Genomic DNA, 12599 nt, shown 5'->3' with positions numbered 1-12599 from the left:
CCGACATACCCGTCTCCACTCGAGAGGAAGCACGAGGGTTCCGCCCACAACCAGGGGAGCCCCGTTTCCGCCTCCTAGCTCGAGATGAGGGATCCTTTCCCTGTTTCTTAGGGAAAGAATTCCCGGCGTTCCCTTCGCATCTCAAGAGGAGGCGCTCTCCACAGGAAAGGCGAGAGGAACTCCAGGGTCGTGCCACAATTCCAAGAGTCCCCCAGATGTGTCAGTCCATTCCAGAGGAACCTGTTTTCCCTGCACTGCTTTAACGTTCAAGCCGAGGATCGACTCCCACCACGTGTGCACGTGGGACAGCCCTGTGAGAAAGCCTCGTGGGAAAGCCTCGTGGAAAAGACTCGAGGGAAAACCATAGATCATTTGATCCACGCGGCGGACTGCGTGACACTGCTGCTACCGCTCTTTAGGAAAGCGCAAGTGCATGTCCGCATTCGAGACGAGGACTGACTCCCCTGGGGAGACTCCAGAAGTACCCCAAGATCCATGTCAGCACTGGAGAGGAATCCTCAGGTTCCGGCCCCGACTCCACACAAGGTCTTAGGCCCCGGCATCGACGGGAGAGGAATCCCGAGAGGCCCCCGAGGAACTCGCATGGGGACTGGCCTTTCCTGAGGCCACCAGAGCGGGTCCCTGAGGTCCCCGTCGTAAGTCGAGAGCACCTGCCGCAACTCGAGAAAATCCAGGAGGTTTTGCCCTCCAGGCGAGATGAGGCTCATTTCTGCTGAGGCATCTCAAGGCTAATCACGTCTAACCACTGGAACTTCCAAAGGGTCCTTCAAACCCTTGCTGCAACTCCAGTTGTTCCCCGACATACCCGTCTCCACTCGAGAGCAGGCACGTGGGGTCCCGCACACATCCAGGGGAGCCCCGTTTCCGCCTCCTAGCTCGAGATGAGGGATCCTTTCCCTGTTTCGTAGGGAAAGAATTCCCGGCGTTTCCGTCGCATCTCAAGAGGAGGCGCTCTCCACAGGAAAGGCGAGAGGAACTCAAGGGTCGTGCCACCATTCCAAGAGGCCCCAGATATGTCAGTCCATTTCAGAGGAAGCTGTTTTCCCTGCACTGCCTTGACGTTCAAGCCGAGGATCGACTCCCACCACGTGTGCACGTGGGACAGCCCTGTGGGAAAGCCTTGTGGGAAAGCCTCGTGGGAAAGACTCGAGGGAAAACCATAGATCCTTTGATCCACGCGGCGGACTGCGTGACACTGCTGCTACCGCTCTGGAGGAAAACGCAAGTGCATGCCCGCATTCGAGACGAGGACTGACTCCCCTGGGGAGACTCCAGAAGTACCCCAAGATCCATGTCAGCACAGGAGAGGAATCCTCAGGTTCCGGCCCCGACTCCACACAAGGTCTTAGGCCCCGGCATCGACGGGAGAGGAATCCCGAGAGGCCCCCAAGGAACTCGCATGGGGACTGGCCTTTCCTGAGGGCACCAGAGCGGGTTCTGAGGTCCCCGTCGTAAGGCGAGAGCACCTGCCGCAACTCGAGAAAATCCAGGAGGTTTTGCCCTCCAGGCGAGATGAGGCCCATTTCCGCTGAGGCTTCTCGAGGCTAAACACATCTAACCACTGGAACATCCAAAGGGTCCTTCTCACCCTTGCTGCAACTCAAGAAGTTCCCCGACATACCCGTCTCCACTCTAGAGGAAGCACGAGGGTCCCGCACACATCCAGGGGAGCCCCGTTTCCGCCTCCTAGCTCGAGATGAGGGATCCTTTCCCTGTTTCGTAGGGAAAGAATTCCCGGCGTTCCCGTCGCATCTCAAGAGGAGGCGCTCTCCACAGGAAAGGCGAGAGGAACTCCAGGGTCGTGCCACCATTCCAAGACTCCCCCGGATGTGTCAGTCCATTCCAGAGGAACCTGTTTTCCCTGCACTGCCTTGACGTTCAAGCTGAGGATCGACTCCCACCACGTGTGCACGTGAGACAGCCCTGTGGGCAAGCCTCGTGGGAAAGCCTCGTGGGAAAGACTCGAGGGAAAACCATAGATCCTTTGATCCACGCGGCGGATTGCGTGACACTGCTGCTACCGCTCTGGAGGAAAGCGCAAGTGCATGCCCGCATTCGAGACGAGGACTGACTCCCCTGGGGAGACTCCAGAAGAACCCCAAGATCCATGTCAGCACTGGAGAGCAATCCTCAGGTTCCGGCCCCGACTCCACACAAGGTCTTAGGCCCCGGCATCGACGGGAGAGGAATCCCGAGAGGCCCCCGAGGAACTCGCATGGGGACTGGCCTTTCCTGAGGCCACCAGAGCGGGTCCCTGAGGTCCCCGTCGTAAGTCGAGAGCACCTGCCGCAACTCGAGAAAATCCAGGAGGTTTTGCCCTCCAGGTTAGATGAGGCCCATTTCCGCTGAGGCTTCTCGAGGCAAATCACATCTAACCACTGGAATTTCCAAAGGGTCCTTCACACCCTTGCTGCAACTCAAGAAGTTCCCGACATACCCGTCTCCACTCGAGAGGAAGCACGTGGGGTCCCGCACACATCCAGGGGAGCCCCGTTTCCGCCTCCTAGCTCGAGATGAGGGATCCTTTCCCTGTTTCGTAGGGAAAGAATTCCCGGCGTTCCCGTCGCATCTCAAGAGGAGGCGCTCTCCACAGGAAAGGCGAGAGGAAATCCAGGGTCGTGGTACCATTCCACGAGTCCCCCAGATGTGTCAGTCCATTCCAGAGGAACCTGTTTTCCCTGCACTGCCTTGACGTTCAAGCCGATGATCGACTCCCACCACGTGTGCACGTGGGACAGCCCTGTGGGAAAGCCTCGTGGGAAAGCCTCGTGGGAAAGACTCGAGGGAAAACCATAGATCCTTTGATCCACGCGGCGGACTGCGTGAAACTGCTCCTACCGCCCTGGAGGAAAGCGCAAGTGCATGCCCGCATTCGAGACGAGGACTGACTCCCCTGGGGAGACTCCAGAAGTACCCCAAGATCCATGTCAGCACTGGAGAGGAATCCTCAGGTTCTGGCCCCGACTCCACACAAGGTGTTAAGCCCCGGCATCGAAGGGAGAGGAATCCCGAGAGGCCCCCGAGGAACTCGCATGGGGACTGGCCTTTCCTGAGGCCACCAGAGCGGTTCCCTGAGGTCCCCGTCGTAAGTCGAGAGCACCTGCCGCAACTCGAGAAAATCCAGGAGGTTTTGCCCTCCAGGCGAGATGAGGCACATTTCCGCTGAGGCTTTTCGAGGCTAATCACGTCTAACCACTGGAACTTCCAAAGGGTCCTTCACACCCTTGCTGCAACTCAAGAAGTTCCCCGACATACCCGTCTCCACTCGAGAGGAAGCACGTGGGGTCCCGCACACATCCAGGGGAGCCCCGTTTCCGCCTCCTAGCTCGAGATGAGGGATCCTTTCCCTGTTTCGTAGGGAAAGAATTCCCGGCGTTCCCGTCGCATCTCAAGAGGAGGCGCTCTCCACAGGAAAGGCGAGAGCAAATCCAGGGTCGTGCCACCATTCCAAGAGTCCCCCAGATGTGTCAGTCCATTCCAGAGGAAACTGTTTTCCCTGCACTGCCTTGACGTTCAAGCCGAATATCGACTCCCACCACGTGTGCACGTGGGACAGCCCTGTGGGAAAGCCTCGTGGGAAAGCCTCGTGGGAAAGACTCGAGGGAAAACCATAGATCCTTTGATCCACGCGGCGGACTGCGTGAAACTGCTCCTACCGCCCTGGAGGAAAGCGCAAGTGCATGCCCGCATTCGAGACGAGGACTGACTCCCCTGGGGAGACTCCAGAAGTACCCCAAGATCCATGTCAGCACTGGAGAGGAATCCTCAGGTTCCGGCCCCGACTCCACACAAGGTGTTAGGCCCCGGCATCGAAGGGAGAGGAATCCCGAGAGGCCCCCGAGGAACTCGCATGGGGACTGGCCTTTCCTGAGGCCACCAGAGCGGGTCCCTGAGGTCCCCGTCGTAAGTCGAGAGCACCTGCCGCAACTCGAGAAAATCCAGGAGGTTTTGCCCTCCAGGCGAGATGAGGCCCATTTCCGCTGAGGCTTCTCGAGGCTAAACACATCTAACCACTGGAATATCCAAAGGGTCCTTCTCACCATTGCTGCAACTCAAGAAGTTCCCCGACATACCCGTCTCCACTCAAGAGGAAGCACGAGGGTCCCGCACACATCCAGGGGAGCCCCGTTTCCGCCTCCTAGCTCGAGATGAGGGATCCTTTCCCTGTTTCGTAGGGAAAGAATTCCCGGCGTTCCCGTCGCATCTCAAGAGGAGGCGCTCTCCACAGGAAAGGCGAGAGGAACTCCAGGGTCGTGCCACCATTCCAAGAGTCCCCCAGATGTGTCAGTCCATTCCAGAGGAACCTTTTTTCCCTGCACTGCCTTGACGTTCAAGCCGAGGATCGACTCCCACCACGTGGGCACGTGGGACAGCCCTGTGGGAAAGCCTCGTGGGAAAGCCTCGTGGGAAAGACTCGAGGGAAAACCATAGATCCTTTGATCCACGCGGTGGACTGCGTGACACTGCTGCTACCGCTCTGGAGGAAAGCGCAAGTGCATGCCCGCATTCGAGACGAGGACTGACTCCCCTGGGGAGACTCCAGAAGTACCCCAAGATCCATGTCAGCACAGGAGAGGAATCCTCAGGTTCCGGCCCCGACTCCACACAAGGTCTTAGGCCCCGGCATCGACGGGAGAGGAATCCCGAGAGGCCCCCAAGGAACTCGCATGGGGACTGGCCTTTCCTGAGGGCACCAGAGCGGGTCCCTGAGGTCCCCGTCGTAAGTCGAGAGCACCTGGGGCAACTCGAGAAAATCCAGGAGGTTTTGCCCTCCAGGCGAGATGAGGCCCATTTCCGCTGAGGCTTCTCGAGGCTAAACACATCTAACCACTGGAACATCCAAAGGGTCCTTCTCACCCTTGCTGCAACTCAAGAAGTTCCCCGACATACCCGTCTCCACTCTAGAGGAAGCACGAGGGTCCCGCACACATCCAGGGGAGCCCCGTTTCCGCCTCCTAGCTCGAGATGAGGGATCCTTTCCCTGTTTCGTAGGGAAAGAATTCCCGGCGTTCCCGTCGCATCTCAAGAGGAGGCGCTCTCCACAGGAAAGGCGAGAGGAACTCCAGGGTCGTGCCACCATTCCAAGAGTCCCCCAGATGTGTCAGTCCATTCCAGAGGAACCTGTTTTCCCTGCACTGCCTTGACGTTCAAGCCGATGATCGACTCCCACCACGTGTGCACGTGGGACAGCCCTGTGGGAAAGCCTCGTGGGAAAGCCTCGTGGGAAAGACTCGAGGGAAAACCATAGATCCTTTGATCCACGCGGCGGACTGCGTGACACTGCTCCTACCGCCCTGGAGGAAAGCGCAAGTGCATGCCCGCATTCGAGACGAGGACTGACTCCCCTGGGGAGACTCCAGAAGTACCCCAAGATCCATGTCAGCACTGGAGAGGAAGCCTCAGGTTCCGGCCCCGACTCCACACAAGGTTCTAGGCCCCGGCATCGACGGGAGAGGAATCCCGAGAGGCCCCCGAAGAACTCGCATGGGGACTGGCCTTTCCTGAGGCCACCAGAGCGGGTCCCTGAGGTCCCCGTCGTAAGTCGAGAGCACCTGCCGCAACTCGAGAAAATCCAGGAGGTTTTGCCCTCCAGGCGAGATGAGGCCCATTTCTGCTGAGGCTTCTCGAGGCTAATCACATCTAACCACTGGAACATCCAAAGGATCCTTCTCACCCTTGCTGCAACTCAAGAAGTTCCCCGAGATAGCCGTCTCCACTCCAGAGGAAGCACGAGGGTCCCGCACACATCCAGGGGAGCCCCGTTTCCGCCTCCTAGCTCGAGATGAGTGATCCTTTCCCTGTTTCGTAGGGAAAGAATTCCCGGCGTTCCCGTCGCATCTCAAGAGGAGGCGCACTGCACAGGAAAGGCGAGAGGAACTCCAGGGTCGTGCCACAATTCCAAGAGTCCCACAGATGTGTCAGTCCATTCCAGAGGAACCTGTTTTCCCTGCACTGCTTTGACGTTCAAGCTGAGAATCGACTCCCACCACGTGTGCACGTGGGACAGCCCTGTGGGAAAGCCTCGTGGGACAGCCTCGTGGGAAAGACTCGAGGGAAAACCATAGATCCTTTGATCCACGCGGCGGACTGCGTGACACTGCTGCTACCGCTCTGGAGGAAAGCGCAAGTGCATGCCCGCATTCGAGACGAGGACTGACTCCCCTGGGGAGACTCCAGAAGTACCCCAAGATCCATGTCAGCACTGGAGAGGAATCCTCAGGTTCCGGCCCCGACTCCACACAAGGTCTTAGGCCCCGGCATCGACGGGAGAGGAATCCCAAGAGGCCCCCGAGGAACTCGCATGGGGACTGGCCTTTCCTGAGGCCTCCAGAGCGGGTCCCTGAGGTCCCCGTCGTAAGTCGAGAGCACCTGCCGCAACTCGAGAAAATCCAGGAGGTTTTGCCCTCCAGGCGAGATGAGGCCCATTTCCGCTGAGGCTTCTCGAGGCTAATCACATCTAACCACTGGAACATCCAAAGGGTCCTTCACACCCTTGCTGCAACTCAAGAAGTTCCCCGACATACCCTTCTGCACTCGAGAGGAAGCACGTGGGGTCCCGCACACATCCAGGGGAGCCCCGTTTCCGCCTCCTAGCTCGAGATGAGGGATCCTTTCCCTGTTTCGTAGGGAAAGAATTCCCGGCGTTCCCGTCGCATCTCAAGAGGAGGCGCTCTCCACAGGAAAGTCGAGAGGAACTCAAGGGTCGTGGCACCATTCCAAGAGACCCCCAGATGTGTCAGTCCATTCCAGAGAAACCTGTTTTCCCTGCACTGTCTTGACGTTCAAGCCGAGGATCGACTCCCACCCCGTGTGCACGTTCGACAGCCCTGTGAGAAAGCCTCGTGGGAAAGCCTCGTGGGAAAGACTCGAGGGAAAACCATAGATCCATTGATCCACGCGGCGGACTGCGTGACACTGCTGCTACCGCTCTGGAGGAAAGCGCAAGTGCATGCCCGCATTCGAGACGAGGACTGACTCCCCTGGGGAGACTCCAGAAGTACCCCAAGATCCATGTCAGCACTGGAGAGGAATCCTCAGGTTCCGGCCCCGACTCCACACAAGGTCTTAGGCCCCGGCATCGAAGGGAGAGGAATCCCGAGAGGCCCCGAGGAACTCGCATGGGGACTGGCCTTTCCTGAGGCCACCAGAGCGGGTCCCTGAGGTCCCCGTCGTAAGTCGAGAGCACCTGCCGCAACTCGAGAAAATCCAGGAGGTTTTGCACTCCAGGCGAGATGAGACCCATTTCCGCTGAGGCTTCTCGAGGCTAATCACATCTAACAACTGGAACATCCAAAGGGTCCTTCTCACCCTTGCTGCAACTCAAGCAGTTCCGCGACATACCCGTCTCCACTCGAGAGGAAGCACGAGGGTCCCGCACACATCCAGGGGAGCCCCGTTTCCGCCTCCTAGCTCGAGATGAGGGATCCTTTCCCTGTTTCGTAGGGAAAGAATTCCCGGCGTTCCCGTCGCATCTCAAGAGGAGGCGCTCTCCACAGGAAAGGCGAGAGGAACTCCAGGGTCGTGCCACCATTCCAAGAGTCCCCCAGATGTGTCAGTCCATTCCAGAGGAACCTGTTTTCCCTGCACTGCCTTGACGTTCAAGCCGAGGATCGACTCCCACCACGTGTGCACGTGGGACAGCCCTGTGGGAAAGCCTCGTGGGACAGCCTCGTGGGAAAGACTCGAGGGAAAACCATAGATCCTTTGATCAACTCTGCGGAATGCGTGACACTGCTGCTACCGCTCTGGAAGAAAGCGCAAGTGCATGCCCGCATTCGAGACGAGGACTGACTCCCCTGGGGAGACTCCAGAAGTACCCCAAGATCCATGTCAGCACTGGAGAGGAATCCTTAGGTTCCGGCCCCGCCTCAACACAAGGTCTTAGGCCCCGGCATCGACGGGAGAGGAATCCCGAGAGGCCCCCGAGGAACTCGCATGGGGACTGGCCTTTCCTGAGGCCACCAGAGCGGGTCCCTGAGGTCCCCGTCGTAAGTCGAGAGCACCTGCCGCAACTCGAGAAAATCCAGGAGGTTTTGCCCTCCAGGAGAGATGAGGCCCATTTCCGCTGAGGCTTCTCGAGGCTAATCACATCTAACCACTGGAACATCCAAAGGGTCCTTCTCATCCTTGCTGCAACTCAAGCAGTTCCGCGACATACCCGTCTCCCCTCAAGAGGAAGCACGAGGGTCCCGCACACATCCAGGGGAGCCCCGTTTCCGCCTCCTAGGTCGAGATGAGGGATCCTTTCCCTGTTTCCTAGGGAAAGAATTCCCGGCGTTCCCGTCGCATCTCAAGAGGAGGCGCTCTCCAAAGGAAAGAGGAGAGGAACTCCAGGGTCGTGGCACCATTCCAAGAGACCCCCAGATGTGTCAGTCCATTCCAGAGGAGCCTGTTTTCCCTGCACTGCCTTGGCGTTCAAGCCGAGGATCGACTCCCACCACGTGTGCACGTGGGACAGCCCTGTGGGAAAGCCTCGTCGGAAAGCCTCGTGGGAAAACTCGAGGGAAAACCATAGATCCTTTGATCCGTGCGGCGGACTGCGTGACACTGCTGCTACCGCTCTGGAGGAAAGCGCAAGTGCATGCCCGCATTCGAGACGAGGACTGACTCCCCTGGGGAGACTCCAGAAGTACCCCAAGATCCATGTCAGCACTGGAGAGGAATCCTCAGGTTCCGGCCCCGAATCCACACAAGGTCTTAGGCCCCGGCATCGACGGGAGAGGAATCCCGAGAGGCCCCCGAGGAACTCGCATGGGGACTGGCCATTCCTGAGGCCACCAGAGCGGGTCCCTGAGGTCCCCGACATAAGTGGAGAGCACCTGCCGCAACTGGAGAAAATCCAGGAGGTTTTGCCCTGCAGGCGAGATGAGACCCATTTCCGCTGAGGCTTCTCGAGGCTTATCACATCTAACCACTGGAACTTCCCAAGGGTCCTTCACACCCTTGCTGCAACTCAAGAAGTTCCCCGACATACCGTCTCCACTCGAGAGGAAGCCCGAGGGTCCGGCACACATCCAGGGGAGCCCCGTTTCCGCCTCCTAGCTCGAGATGAGGGATCCTTTCCCTGTTTCGTAGGGAAAGAATTCCCGGCGTTCCCGTCGCATCTCAAGAGGAGGCGCTCTCCACAGGAAAGGGGAGAGGAACTCCAGGGTCGTGCCACCATTCCAAGAGTCCCCCAGATGTGTCAGTCCATTCCAGAGGAACCTGTTTTCCCTGCACTGCCTTGACGTTCAAGCCGAGGATCGACTCCCACCACGTGTGCACGTGGGACAGCCCTGTGGGAAAGCCTCGTGGGAAAGCCTCGTGGGAAAGACTCGAGGGAAAACCATAGATCCTTTGATCCACGCTGCGGACTGCGTGACACTGCTGCTACCTCTCTGGAGGAAAGCACAAGTGCATGCCCCCATTCGAGACGAGGACTGACGCCCCTGGGGAGACTCCAGAAGTACCCCAAGATCCATGTCAGCACTAGGGAGGAATACTCAGGTTCCGGCCCCGAATCCACACAAGGTCTTAGGCCCCGGCATCTACGGGAGAGGAATCCCGAGAGGCCCCCGAGGAACTCGCATGGGGACTGGCCATTCCTGAGGCCACCAGAGCGGGTCCCTGAGGTCCCCGACATAAGTGGAGAGCACCTGCCGCAACTCGAGAAAATCCAGGAGGTTTTGCCCTGCAGGCGAGATGAGACTCATTTCCGCTGAGGCTTCTCGAGGCTTATCACATCTAACCACTGGAACTTCCCAAGGGTCCTCACACCCTTGCTGCAACTCAAGAAGTTCCCCGACATACCGTCTCCACTCGAGAGGAAGCCCGAGGGTCCGGCACACATCCAGGGGAGCCCCGTTTCCGCCTCCTAGCTCGAGATGAGGGATCCTTTCCCTGTTTCGTAGGGAAAGAATTCCCGGCGTTCCCGTCGCATCTCAAGAGGAGGCGCTCTCCACAGGAAAGGGGAGAGGAACTCCAGGGTCGTGCCACCATTCCAAGAGTCCCCGAGATGTGTCAGTCCATTCCAGAGGAACCTGTTTTCCCTGCACTGCCTTGACGTTCAAGCCGAGGATCGACTCCCACCACGTGTGCACGTGGGACAGCCCTGTGGGAAAGCCTCGTGGGAAAGCCTCGTGGGAAAGACTCGAGGGAAAACCATAGATCCTTTGATCCACGCTGCGGACTGCGTGACACTGCTGCTACCTCTCTGGAGGAAAGCACAAGTGCATGCCCCCATTCGAGACGAGGACTGACGCCCCTGGGGAGACTCCAGAAGTACCCCAAGATCCATGTCAGCACTAGCAAGGAATACTCAGGTTCCGGCCCCGAATCCACACAAGGTCTTAGGCCCCGGCATCGACGGGAGAGGAATCCCGAGAGGCCCCCGAGGAACTCGCATGGGGACTGGCCTTTCCCGAGGCCACCAGAGCGGTTCCCCGAGGTCCCCGTCGTAAGTCGAGAGCACCTGCCGCAACTCGAGAAAATCCAGGAGGTTTTGCCCTCCAGGCGAGATGAGGCCCATTTCCGCTGAGGCTTCTCGAGGCTAATCACGTCTAACCACTGGAACTTCCAAAGGGTCCTTCACACCCTTGCTGCAACTCAAGAAGTTCCCCGACATACCCGTCTCCACTCGAGATGAAGCACGTGGGGTCCAGCACACATCCAGGGGAGCCCCGTTTCCGCCTCCTAGCTCGAGATGAGGGATCCTTTCCCTGTTTCGTAGGGAAAGAATTCCCGGCGTTCCCGTCGCATCTCAAGAGGAGGCGCTCTCCACAGGAAAGGCGAGAGGAACTCCAGGGTCGTGCCACCATTCCAAGAGTCCCCCAGATGTGTCAGTCCATTCCAGAGGAACCTGTTTTCCCTGCACTGCCTTGACGTTCAAGCCGATGATCGACTCCCACCACGTGTGCACGTGGGACAGCCCTGTGGGAAAGCCTCGTGGGAAAGCCTCGTGGGAAAGACTCGAGGGAAAACCATAGATCCTTTGATCCACGCGGCGGACTGCGTGACACTGCTCCTACCGCCCTGGAGGAAAGCGCAAGTGCATGCCCGCATTCGAGACGAGCACTGACTCCCCCGGGGAGACTCCAGAAGTAACCCAAGATCCATGTCAGCACTGGAGAGGAAGCCTCAGGTTCCGGCCCCGACTCCACACAAGGTCTTAGGCCCCGGCATAGACGGGAGAGGAATCCCGAGAGGCCCCCGAGGAACTCGCATGGGGACTGGCCTTTCCTGAGGCCACCAGAGCGGGTCCCTGAGGTCCCCGTCGTAAGTCGAGAGCACCTGCCGCAACTTGAGAAAATCCAGGAGGTTTTGCCCTCCAGGCGAGATGAGGCCCATTTCCGCTGAGGCTTCTCGAGGCTAATCACATCTAACCACTGGAACATCCAAAGGGTCCTTCTCACCCTTACTGCAACTCAAGAAGTTCCCCGACATACCCGTCTCCACAAGAGAGGAAGCACGAGGGTCCCGCACACATCCAGGGGAGCCCCGTTTCCGCCTCCTAGTTCGAGATGAGGGATCCTTTCCCTGTTTCGTAGGGAAAGAATTCCCGGCGTTCCCGTCGCATCTCAAGAGGAGGCGCTCTCCACAGGAAAGGCGAGAGGAACTCCAGGGTCGTGCCACCATTCCAAGAGTCCCCCAGATGTGTCAGTCCATTCCAGAGGAACCTGTTTTCCCTGCACTGCCTTGACGTTCAAGCCGATGATCGCCTCCCACCACGTGTGCACGTGGGACAGCCCTGTGGGAAAGCCTCGTGGGAAAGCCTCGTGGGAAAGACTCGAGGGAAAACCATAGATCCTTTGATCCACGCGGCGGACTGCGTGACACTGCTCCTACCGCCCTGGAGGAAAGCGCAAGTGCATGCCCGCATTCGAGACGAGGACTGACTCCCCTGGGGAGACTCCAGAAGTACCCCAAGATCCATGTCAGCACTGGAGAGGAAGCCTCAGGTTCCGGCCCCGACTCCACACAAGGTTCTAGGCCCCGGCATCGACGGGAGAGGAATCCCGAGAGGCCCCCGAGGAACTCGCATGGGGACTGGCCTTTCCTGAGGCCACCAGAGCGGGTCCCTGAGGTCCCCGTCGTAAGTCGAGAGCACCTGCCGCAACTCGAGAAAATCCTGGAGGTTTTGCCCTCCAGGCGAGATGAGGCCCATTTCTGCTGAGGCTTCTCGAGGCTAATCACATCTAACCACTGGAACATCCAAAGGATCCTTCTCACCCTTGCTGCAACTCAAGAAGTTCCCCGAGATAGCCGTCTCCACTCCAGAGGAAGCACGAGGGTCCCGCACACATCCAGGGGAGCCCGGTTTCCGCCTCCTAGCTCGAGATGAGTGATCCTTTCCCTGTTTCGTAGGGAAAGAATTCCCGGCGTTCCCGTCGCATCTCAAGAGGAGACGCACTGCACAGGAAAGGCGAGAGGAACTCCAGGGTCGTGCCACAATTCCAAGAGTCCCACAGATGTGTCAGTCCATTCCAGAGGAACCTGTTTTCCCTGCACTGCTTTGACGTTCAAGCTGAGAATCGACTCCCACCACGTGTGCACGTGGGACAGCCCTGTGGGAAAGCCTCGTGGGAAAGCCTCGTGGGAAA

The sequence above is a fragment of the Ovis canadensis genome, chromosome 17 (genome assembly GCF_042477335.2).
Source record: "Ovis canadensis isolate MfBH-ARS-UI-01 breed Bighorn chromosome 17, ARS-UI_OviCan_v2, whole genome shotgun sequence".
NCBI lineage: Eukaryota > Metazoa > Chordata > Mammalia > Artiodactyla > Bovidae > Ovis > Ovis canadensis.
The sequence above is the reverse complement of the archived record's forward strand: the minus strand, read 5'-3'. Positions refer to the sequence as shown.